The sequence below is a fragment of the Geotrypetes seraphini genome, chromosome 5 (assembly GCF_902459505.1).
Source record: "Geotrypetes seraphini chromosome 5, aGeoSer1.1, whole genome shotgun sequence".
Classification (NCBI taxonomy): domain Eukaryota; kingdom Metazoa; phylum Chordata; class Amphibia; order Gymnophiona; family Dermophiidae; genus Geotrypetes; species Geotrypetes seraphini.
Window position 1 is genome coordinate 171960125 of NC_047088.1, and position 12082 is coordinate 171972206.

The 12082-nt window shown below is 45.2% G+C and overlaps 1 long non-coding RNA gene across 1 annotated transcript in view; it reads left to right on the top strand.

Annotated features, from left to right (window-relative positions):
- The first annotated feature begins 432 nt into the window (after window positions 1-432).
- Window positions 433-12082, top strand: part of LOC117361577 — a 120742-nt gene continuing 109092 nt past the window's right edge. The window contains exon 1 of the long non-coding RNA XR_004539694.1: window positions 433-995. This is a non-coding gene — a long non-coding RNA (uncharacterized LOC117361577). The remainder of the gene's footprint in view (window positions 996-12082) is intronic.

Consider the following 12082-nt stretch of genomic DNA (forward strand, 5'->3'; position numbering starts at 1 on the left):
GGATATAAATAAAGCTTTTATTATTATTTTATCCTACCTGAAATTAAATGACTCCAATCTAAATAACTCTTAAAAGAACCTCTTTCTCTGCAAACTCACAAAACAGCATCCACAATGACAAATTGTCTGTAGCAGAATTCACTCATGCTCACATGCATCCTTCATGCACACAAACTTCCATTCAAACGCATTACTATAAAAAATAAATTTACCTGTCTCTCGCCTGTACCCAGGATTAAATAAAATAAAAAAAACTTGGGGTTTGAGGAAAGATTCAGTCTCAGCCAGTTACAGTTGAGACTGCTGCCTGCCTTTTCCTCTCCTCGTGCTCTCCAGCACGAGAGCAGTTAGATCTCCTCCTTATACACACACCCCTTGTTGCTGAGGGGGCTCAGTCAATCAAGAGGTGCTAAATTCACACTTCCTAAACATCCGGGGCACTCAGGATCAAGTCTGCTCAGATTCTTCCTTTCTTAAACCTCCCGAGGCTCGTGCATGCTGGCCAAGCACAAGCCCAGCCAAGAGAAGGCTTTACCTAGCCTACCTTTAATCTTTAGGACCTGGCTCCTGCCTAGCCAGGTCACCAATAGCCTCCAGAGCCTCTCCCTGAGCCTTCTGCCCCCCTCGGGCCTTATTTTTATCTTCAGCGATCTGGCGCACGCCACCATTACCAGTGCGCATTACCGGTGCGCCAATCAAGCCCCCACTCTTCTTCCATGCATGCACAACCAGGATCGCATGTGTGAATGGGCTCCCTTCCCTCCCAGCGACCGTTGCTTAAACTAATGCCATCACCATTGGGACTCGCATTGCGCATCGGGCCCCACTTCCACTACCTCTGGTGTCCGGCTTCAACCGCTGGTGGCCCCCAAAAAAAACAAAGCTGCTGGATGCGGCACAGCTGACCTGGAGCTCAAAAGAGGCAGGGCCTCCAGGACACGGAAAACCCGTACTCCTGCCTGCCTGTGCCCTGCCACCGGATCCTTTCCCCCAAGGTGGGTAATTTTAACTTTAAATTTTAATACACTGCTTTCACAAGCAAAAGTCAATGGCTCACAATCAACTGGCCAGCTAAGGCTAATGGACAAAGATAGACCTGCTTTTTAGGAGGGTCTATCTGGTCATGTGCCTTAGCCAGCCAGCCAATGAAAATCAGAAGTAACCAACTATGTCGCATGACATAGCCAGTCACTGGGCTGGCCACCGAGCCCAATATTCAGTGTACTTAGATGCCTAATTGCTGTTTCATTCCATTTTAGTGCTTAACTTAACTTCTATTTGAGAGCCAAAAATTAGGTGCAACAAATGAAGATGAAAGTAATGTGAGATGGCCCAGGAAACTGTGTGAATAGGAAAGGCAGGAGAGAATTGGAGAAGGACTTACTAGCGACTGAGCTCCTGGCCTAAGAGGAAATGGTGGGGTCTAAGGGAGGGAATGACTACCTAAGTAGTAGGACCTAAGTAAAATCTTACATCCAAAGGAAAGGCTTGATAAGATCAACAAAGCCATAACCTGCATAAAGGGATCACCTATTGATATCACCAAAATAAACCCAATGCAATTTTTTGCAGTGAAAATTATTACAGAAAAAGTGCTACCAACAAGGACACAAAGCTAAAAGAAAATGAGAAAAAAAACCCTCTTCCTTAGAAAAGAATCTCAAAGGATCAAGGATGCCATAAGTAATGAGAAATTCAAAGCCTCAAGCTGAAACATGCTGTACTAACAGAAGATCTTAAATTCATATACTTCACTAAAAAACTGAAAATAACAGCAGAAACACAAAAGCGGCAGAGATATGAAGGGAAAAAAAAGGAGAGGCATAAAAATAAAACAGTTTGAGAGAACCCAAACAATTCTACAGGAAACTAGGAAAGAACATCACCATCCAAAGATAAAATAGAAAAATTCAGAGAAATTTTAATGGGGATCCTCTAAAACTGTGGTTCCCAACGGGGCGCTACCGCCCACCGGTAGGCGCTGAGAAGTCTAAGGGGGCATTTTTTGTCCAAATCATATTGAAGGGGCGTTGAGGACCAGCCGCCACCCCCTTGAGCAACTGGCAAATCTAGTGGCCACTGATGGCAGCATTGTCGTCTTTGTTTTGATTCTTCAACTTTTGACGCTTCAACTTTTTGTCGCCACGGCAACGTTCTAATCAAGTCCTGCGCGACTGCCCCAAAGCTTCTCCTCTGACGCAAGCTACCTAGGCAGAAACAGGAAGTTGTCATAGGAGAAGCTTTAGGGCAGTCATGCAGAATGTTGCCGCATCCAGGCACCTCAGAAAAAGAAAACTATGGAGCACCTATGAAGGTGAGGGGAAGGGAGGAAGGTGGTCCGATGAGGGGAAGAGATTGAGTGGCGCTGAAGGGAAGTGGAGGGAGAGGAGGGAAGGGTAGCAGATGCTGAAAGGAAGTGAGGAGGGGAGAGAGAGGGAAGCAGACGCTGAAAGGAAGTGGAGAGAGAGAAGGGAAGTGGAGAGAGAGGAAGGAGTAGACGCTAGATGGCAGTTTCATCACATCAAGCTCAGCTTTATCACTAATAATATATTCATTTTTAATAACATTTTTAAAATCATTCTGTGAGCAATACATCAATATTGTTATTATCTTTTAATAAAATAATTTTAAAAATCTGTCCTTGGTTTTTTTTTCACTCTTTATTAATTTTCCATTCAAAAACAGTGCATTAAAATATACATACAATTGACTTCAAGACAGCACTTCCAATCGATTAAAGAAACACTACAAAACATTTCACCCCACTCCCCACCCTAATTCAAGAACAAAAACAAAGTGGATACATACAGTAAAAATCATAAACAGCACTTTCATTTGATCAATGAATACAAGAAAATATAATACTCCCCTCCCTGGATGTGTAAATCAAATAGGAAATAAGGGGATAATCCAGCTAATCAGTGTTAACAAAATTTGTCAATGGACCCCACATTAATTTAAATAGCTTATTATTACACGGAACTTTTGAATTCATTTTCTCATATTTGTAACATAAACATAAAGAACCCCACCAAAAGGAGAAATTAAGTCTATCCCAATTTTTCCAGTTTTTAGTAACCATTTGCATGGCTATCCCAGTTATTATGCAAATAGTCTACTTTTATATCTATCCAATGGAGGTTTAGGTGACAACAATGTACCACAGATCACCACCTCATAAGACAAAGGAATCAAAGACTCCAGAATCAAATTGATTTGTCCCCATATTGATTTTCAGAAGTTGAGTATCAAAGGACAAAATAACAACAAATGATCCAGTGTCCCTATTTCAAGATGACGGTGCCAGCATCTATTAGATTTTGAACTGTCTAACTTCTGCAAACGAACTGGGGATGAGATATACAGCATCAGCATCTATGAGACAAACTTGGTTTTTTCTGTCCTTGTTTTTCAATACCCAAGGAGGGTGTTATCGAATCATTCACTGAAAAAGTGTGCTCTTATTCAAAAAAGGTTGGGAACCTATGCTCTAAAGTACAACAGAGAGCAGTATAACCATCCTTTTAAGGATGTTTTAACTCCTTTTAATCTAGTCTCCTGGGCTAGCCCAATCACTCGGGTTGAGCTTTTTTGTTTCCCTACCCTTCTGTTCTTTCCTATTATTGATTGTAGTTCTTCCCACACCTCTCGTGCCAGTTCGTTTTTGGTCAGTCACATTTGTCAAGAAAATCTGTCTTTTGATGTCTTCCTGATGTAAAGTCCTTGGTGTTCTTTGTTCCCTGTATTTTGTTTCTTTTTATTATGTAAAGCCACCTTGATTACGGATAAGGTGGAATAACAAAATTTTAATAAACTTGGAAACTTAGAGGTCTAAAATATAGGTAGTTAAGAACGAGTTACGTTTTTAAAGCTGTTCTTATATCAGGCTTGTATGTAACTCAGAACTTGTAGATTTTAAGATTCTTGCTGCTTATCTCTGCTCCCAGCTGACAAAAGGGTCAACTGCCCCTACCAGTGTTCCTTCTAAGGTACACTCCAAAACAAACTTTCTTGCCATATATAACTCAGAATGCAAAGAACTGGACAATGATATTTAAACACTAGGGATATCTCAGAACGCTACTCTGAAGAATGTCAGCGTAGCAGCACTCCTCACTGAATTCACCCTGTGTATATCAAAGCTGGTTTTTTTGCTCCTCTTATTGTGATTCAGCCCTTGGCTTTTAATGAAAACTTTATTAAAACTTTTTTATCTTTCTTTTCATGTTCTTCACCTTGTCCTATTATAAAGACTTCATCTTATTATTTAAGTTTGTTGATTTAAGTATTCCATTCTCTAACATTCATAAATGGATAATGCACGTGGAGGGGCATAATAAAAAAAAAGTCTAAGTCCCCTTTTGACCTAAGTCCTTAAACGTTCAAAGCAGAAGCAGGGAAAGTGTCCATAACCAAAACAAACGTCCTTGCTTTGATTATGGCCTGCCTCTACTAAACGCCCAGATTACCACTACATCTACAAGTACACCCCCACGACGTCTACACTTTTTGGCCTTAATGAACCAAAAAAACGCCTAAGCCCCAAACGTCCAAAAGAAGGGCTTTTAGGCAAAGAAGGAGCCTAAAGCTCCCGGGCCTATTCTGATTGGCCCAGGTGCCCCACCGTCTGGCCAACTGAACAGGTACGGGGAAGGGGGGTTGGGGGGTTGTGGGGTCGGCCGGGGGGGGTCGCGGGTCAGCGAGGGGGACCAATCGGAGGTTCTGGGGAGGTGGTCGTTGGGGGGAGGGGGATTGTGTAGAGGGCAGGAGGGCCTGGGATCCTTCCTGCCCGTATTGTAGTGGGGGGTGGGGGGTAGGGGGTCATCGGGGCCAGGAGGGCTTGGGCTCCCTCCTGGCCCAATCCAGTTGGGGGGCCGCCGGGGCCAGGAGGGCTTGGGCTCCCTCCTGGCCCAATCCAGTTGGGGGGTCGCCGGGGCCAGGAGGGCTTGTGCTCCCTCCTGGCCTGCTCGTACTTGGCGGGGGGGGGCCCACGATCGCCGGGGCAAGAGGGCTTGAGCTCCCTCTTGCCCTGATGTTGTCGGGGGGGGGCGCAGTTTGACAGGGCAAGAGGGCTTGGGCTCCCTCTAGCCCTGATGTTGTCGAGGGGGGGTGATGTATCGCGGCAGGAGAGATTAGGCATCTCTCCTGCCATGATGGTTGCGGTGGGTAGGTTGTCGGGTCGCTGAACTGATCGCGCCAGCGGCCATCAGCTCAGCGGCCCCTTTATCGCCACTTAGACCTGGTTTGACTTCGTCTAAGTCAAAAAGGTCTAAGTGCCGACTAGGCAACCTGTGAAATGTTTTGGTTATACCTGTTGTACGCCTAGGTGTATGTCGTCCACCTCCCGCCCACTGCCCGCCCTTTCCCCTCCTCTAAACACACCTCTTTTCTCTCTGTGCATTTAGAGGCAGGGGAAAGGCCTAAGCTGTTTTTAGATACGTCTAAAAACCAGCTTTGGTTATGGGTACTTGGACGATCAGGCTTTTTGATCGTCCAAGTAGCCATTTAGGACACTTTTTAGACGTTTTTTTTAATTATTATTATGAACCCCTTAGCTTTTTATTAAAACTGTGTGGCCGCACTGTTCCCCACCAACGTGTTTCGCATTCTTCTTCAGGATGAGGCTAGTGCTGCAACGGCCTGTTGGCTTTCACCATTCCATTCATCCCGCGACCATTTTGAATGCTAAAATGGTCGCAGGATGTTGGGCATGATAAAGAAGGGCATCACGAGTAGATCGGTGGACGTCATAGCGCTGCTTTATAGAGCAATGGTCAGACCACACTTGGAATACTGTGTCCAACACTGGTCTCCCTACCTAAAGAAGGATATAACCCTGCTGGAGAGGGTGCAGAGACAAGCCACGAAGCTAATAAAAGGTGTGGAGAATTTGAGCTACAAAGAACGCCTCAAAAAACTGGGATTGTTCACCCTCAAGATCAGAAGGCTGCGAGGGGATATGATAAAGACTTTTAAAATACTAAAAGGTTTCGACAAAATAGAGCAACAAACTTCATTATTCACATTGTCAAAAGTGACTCAAACAAGAGGTCATGGACTGAACCTGAGGGGCGGCAGACTCAGGACTAATGTCAGGAAGTTCTGCTTCACACAGCGAGTGGTAGATGCTTGGAATGCTCTCCTGGAGGAGGTTGTGACAGAGACCACCATTCTGGGATTCAAGGGCAAGTTGGATGCACACCTTCTTGCAAATCACATTGAGGGATACGGGTGAACAAGGTGTCCATCAGGTAACACCTAGCTTAGCCTCCGCCAGACAAGATGGACCTAAGGTCTGATCCGGTGAAGGCATTTCTTATGTTCTTATGTTCTTAAACTAGAAGGATGCTAGGTTGCATAGGGAGAGGTATGGCCAGTAGGAAAAAGGAGATACTGATGTCTCTGTATAAGACTCTGGTGAGACTTCATTTAGAATATTGTGTACAATTCTGGAGGCTGCACCTTCAAAAAGATATAAAAAGGATGGAGTCGGTCCAGAGGAAGGCTACTAAAATGGTGTGTGGTCTTCGTGAAAAGGCATATGGGGACAGACTTAAAGATCTCAATCTGTATACTTTGGAGGAAAGGCGGGAGAGGGGAGATATAATAGAGATGTTTAAATATCTACGTAATATAAATGTGAATGAGTCTCTTTCATTTGAATGGAAACTCTGCAATGAGAGGGCATAGGATGAAGTTAACAGGTGATAGGCTCTGGAGTAATCTGAGGAAATACTTTTTTACAGAAAGGGTGGTAGATGCGTGGAACAGTCTCCCAGAAAAGGTGGTGAAAACAGAGACTGTGTCTGACTTCAAGAGGGCCTGGGATAGGCACCTGGGATCTCTTAAAGAAAGAGATAATGGTTACTGTGGATGGGCAGACTAGATGGGCCATTTGGCCTTTATCTGCTGTCATGTTTCTATGTTTCTATATAGAGAGTACCATGCTGAATATTTGCCTTATAGATATTAATAACATCAAAGTGTAGAACATAAGTGTAACAGAAGAAGAACATATGGCAGCAGATATCTTGCTAATAATGAGTAAAGCCTTTATAGACAATTGTAGGAAAATCAAAACCTTAGAATAGTCTGAAGTGCTTAGAAGAATGGTTTTGATAGCATCCCTTTTGCTCTTGAATAATGAACTTTGAGATTTACAGAGTAAACTTTGGACTGGTCAAATACATTGTCTACCATGCTAAGTCATATAACATGGCCTGCCAAGAAATATCTTTACAGAAGAACATACATCGGGATGCTGTGGAGCAAAACAAAAGGGGGGACCCGTTCTTGAAAAAGCCTTCGGGTGAAACTTGTTGAACCTTAAGGTCCTTCCTGAGGTTCAAAAAAGAATGAAGAAATAGCTAAAGCTAAGTACATAAGTTTTAAAGTTGTATAAGTAAAGGTTAATGAATTACACAAAACATAGAGTATAGAGCACAAGCACTTTAAAAAACTAAGGTCAGATGATGAATAAAAGCCAGAAAAGAAAAACAAGCTTTCAAATAATTTGGCTGGTGGTTGGTTGGAACTGAAGACCATAGAGGTAGTTAGTAATTTATCAAGAAAAAAAAAAAGATTGCTTAAAAATTAGCTACTTTGAAGTTTACTAAATGCCTTTGTGGATTGATGGTGTATAATGCCAAGAAATATGACACAGACTGCCAAGCCCTGGTACCCAAAAAAGAATACAGCTGTGGCAGCTGTGCAACTCTTGCCTCCCCTCCCCATTAAGCAGCCTTACCCCCTCTCACACAGCATCCCCCTGATCTGATCTCCTCTGAAGTTCATCCCCCAATCTGATCTCCCAAAACATATACCGCTGACACTAAGCCCCCTCCAATCTTTACCCTTCCCAATCATGTCCCCCTCCCCCAAGTAGATATCTCAAGCAGAACCTCCTCACCTCCTGAGCAGAAGAGGAAGAACCACTATAGCATAACATTTATTTATATACCGCATAAGCCTTACCATTCTAAACGGTTTACAAGGATATAGCAAATAAAATTAGTAACATAAGGAGTAAAAGAATGGAAGAATTATTAGTAACAGGATTTAAATTTTAAATTAGGATTGTTTTTTTTGAGAAAAGAGATGTTTTTAAGGATTTTCTAAAATGCATATATGAGGTTGAGGAGCGAACTAAATCGAAACATAGAAACATGATGGCAGATAAAGGCCAAATGGACCAGAGATCTCTGTACAGACCGAGGCCATCCCCTCAAAGATGTCTACAGCCTCAACGCAGACAGAAGGAATGGATCTACCGGACGAAAGCCTTTTGATGGAGCTGAGGAGCCTGAGAGAGGAGGTTCAGCGCTTAAGGAGCATCCGAGACGACGAGACCTTCATCGATGGAGTCATTCAGGAGCTGTCTCAGATCGCTGAACAGGAACCTGTCAAGACCACCCTGGGAACACCCAAGGCATCCAAAACAGCTACCTTGAGACAGTCCGCCGGAATGCAGGAAGTGGCTGAAGACGCAGACTCCTGGCAGCTGGTGACTTCTTCCACAGGAAAACACAGAGGACCTAACTCTGTCTCTTTTTCTCTCATACAGGACAGCTCTACACCAACACCACAAATCGCCCTGAGAAACAGATATCAGCTGCTACAGGAAGGTCCCGAGAACGAGGAGGAAGTTGTTCAGCAGAAGGTTCCAGCTCCGGAACCAGCAGTACGGCCCACCCCTAAGAAGCGCAGAGTGGTGGTCATCGGAGATTCGCTGCTTAGGGGCACCGAGGGACCAATCTGCAGACCAGACCTACAATCAAGAGAGGTCTGCTGTTTGCCAGGGGCCAGGATCCGGGATGTCACTGCTTGCATTGACAGACTCATCAAGCCCCGAGACCACTTCCCCATGGTTCTAATCCACGTCGGAACCAACGACACCGCAAGGAGCAGCCCGGACAGCATACCTGAAGACTTCAGGGCCCTGGGGGAGAAGCTGAGGAGGATGGATGCGCAGGTGGTCTTCTCCTCGATTCTCCCAGTAAGGGGCAAGGGCAGAGACAGAGAGGATCGAATACAAAGGGCGAATGACTGGCTGCGAGGATGGTGCAAGGAGATGAACTTCGGGTTTCTGCACCATGGAGAAGCATTGCAAGGACTACAGGGACACGACGGGCTACACCTAACCAGAAGAGGGAAGAATGTCCTTGGACACCGCCTAGCCCGCCTACTCCACAGGGCTTTAAACTAGGTAAGTCGGGGGAGGGTACAGGCACAAACAATATACCAGGCGAACTAAAATGCCAATACATTTATGAGGCTGAGGAAAGTAGACACCGAAATTCTGGGTCAGGGGTGAGTGCACACACTTTTGAGTCGGGAGTAGGGTCACATCATATTTATGGGTCACATTGTAATTCCAGGTCTAGGGGGAGTACACACTGTAGTTCTGGGTATATGGGGAGTACACATTGTGGTTCTGAGCCTCAGGAAAGCACAAATAACACAAACAATGCTAAAGGTGTTCAAATAGCTCAAACAGGAATATCCCCACTGAGACGTAACAAAAATATAACATGGAGGGCTATGTACGTCAATGCACACAGTTTAGGAAACAAGATCCTGGAATTGGAAACAGAAATAAGGAATGCTGACCTGGATGTGGTGGCGATATCCGAAACCTGGCTCACAGACTCCCACGGGTGGGACATGGTCATACCGGGTTACAACTTGCTTCGCCGGGACAGAGAGGGTAGGATGGGAGGGGGTGTAGCATTATATACTAAAGATGACATTAAGGTTACGAGAATCTCAGATGTCCAGTATACTGGGGAATCCCTTTGGGTTAATTTGGCCAGAGGGAGGGACAAATGTTTGTATCTTGGCGTAATTTACAGACCCCCAAGACAACAGGATGACCTGGATATGGAAATAATCGAAGATATAGAAAATATCACCTTGCGTGGGGACACAGTATTACTAGGTGACTTCAACATGCCTGATGTGGATTGGGTTACACTTACCTCTGCTTCCAGCAGCAGCAGGAGGCTATTAAACTCTATGAAAGGAGCAAGACTCAGGCAACTGGTGTTGGAACCGACAAGGGATCGGGCAATACTGGACCTGATACTTACCAATGGAGGAAGTGTCACAGAGGTCTCGGTGGGCGACACATTGGCCTCCAGTGACCACAACATGGTATGGTTTAATATCAGGAAAGGTTTCACTAAATCTACTACACTAACCAAAGTCCTCAAATTCAAAGACACAAATTTCAAAGAAATGGGAGACTTCGTTCACCAGGCGCTACAAAGCCAAGAAGAAACCGATAACGTGGAAGACATGTGGTCGACTTTGAAAGCAACCATACAAGAAACAACAAACCGCTATGTAAAATCAGTAAGTAAACGGCGAAGGAACAATAAGCCACAGTGGTTTACTGCGGAGATCTCAGACCTGATCAAGGAGAAGAAAAAAGCATTCATCTCTTACAAACAATCGGGGAAGCAGGACTCTAGAGCAGACTACCTGGCCAAATCAAAAGCCGTCAAAACAGCAGTCAGGGAGGCTAAATTCCTCATAGAGGAGTCTCTAGCAAAGAACATCCAGAAGGGAGATAAATCCTTCTTCAGGTATATCGGTGATAGAAGAAAAAACTCAGGCGGGATTGTACGTCTTAGGAAACCAGACGGAGACTATGTGGAAAAGGATTCGGAAAAAGCCCAACTATTAAATGAATACTTCTGCTCAGTCTTCACCCGAGAAGCGCCAGGGCTCGGCCCTCAGCTACAGACAAGGGTTGGCTCAGTTGACCCGTTTAGTAACTTTGAGTTTACGCCCAGCAGTGTCTACGGTGAGCTGTCAAAGCTCAAGGTTAACAAAGCAATGGGGCCGGACAACTTGCACCCCAGGGTGCTTAGGGAGCTGAGTGATGTCTTGGCGGAGCCACTGTCCGCGCTCTTCAACCTCTCCCTTAGTACAGGCAGCGTCCCGTTGGACTGGAGGACGGCTAACGTCATTCCACTCCACAAGAAAGGCTCCAAGATGGAGACAGCAAACTACAGACCAGTGAGTCTAACATCGATAGTGAGCAAACTAATGGAAACTCTAATCAAACACCAATTAGATAAGATCCTGGATGAGGAGAATCTACGGGATCCCCGACAACATGGATTTACTAAGGGGAGATCCTGCCAATCCAACCTGATCAGCTTCTTTGACTGGGTGACGGGGAAGCTGGATATTGGGGAGTCCCTGGACATCGTGTACCTGGACTTTAGCAAAGCATTCGATAGCGTACCGCACCGCAGGTTACTGAGCAAGATGAGTTCTATAGGATTAGGTAACACATTGACGAAATGGGTTGGGAGCTGGCTTGGAGGTAGGCTCCAAAGGGTGGTGGTGAATGGCACCCCCTCCGAAATGACGGAGGTGATTAGTGGAGTACCACAGGGCTCAGTCTTGGGCCCAATCCTATTCAACATCTTTATAAGAGACTTGGCAGAAGGGATTCGAGGTAAAATAACATTATTCGCCGATGACGCCAAACTGAGTAATGTAGTGGGCAAATGCACAACAGACGAAGATTCAGTGCCCGACAACATGATGCACGACCTATTCCTACTGGAGCGATGGTCTAGGACATGGCAACTCAACTTCAATGCCAAAAAATGCAAAGTTATGCACCTGGGCAGCCAGAATCCATGCAAGTCTTATACCCTTAATGGAGAGATCCTAGCAAAAACGGTAGCAGAACGAGACTTGGGGATAATCGTCAGTGAGGACATGAAGTCTGCCAATCAAGTGGAGCAGGCTTCGTCCAAGGCAAGACAAATCATGGGCTGCATACGAAGGGGTTTCGTCAGTCGTATGGCGGAAGTCATTATGCCATTGTATAGATCCATGGTGAGGCCCCACCTGGAATACTGTGTGCAATTCTGGAGGCCGCATTATCGCAAGGATGTGCTGAGACTGGAGTCGGTGCAAAGAATGGCCACCCGGATGGTCTCGGGACTCAAGGATCTACCATACGAAAAACGGCTTGACAAATTACAGCTATACTCGCTCGAGGAGCACAGAGAGAGGGGGGACATGATCGAGACGTTCAAGTATCTTACGGGCCGCATCG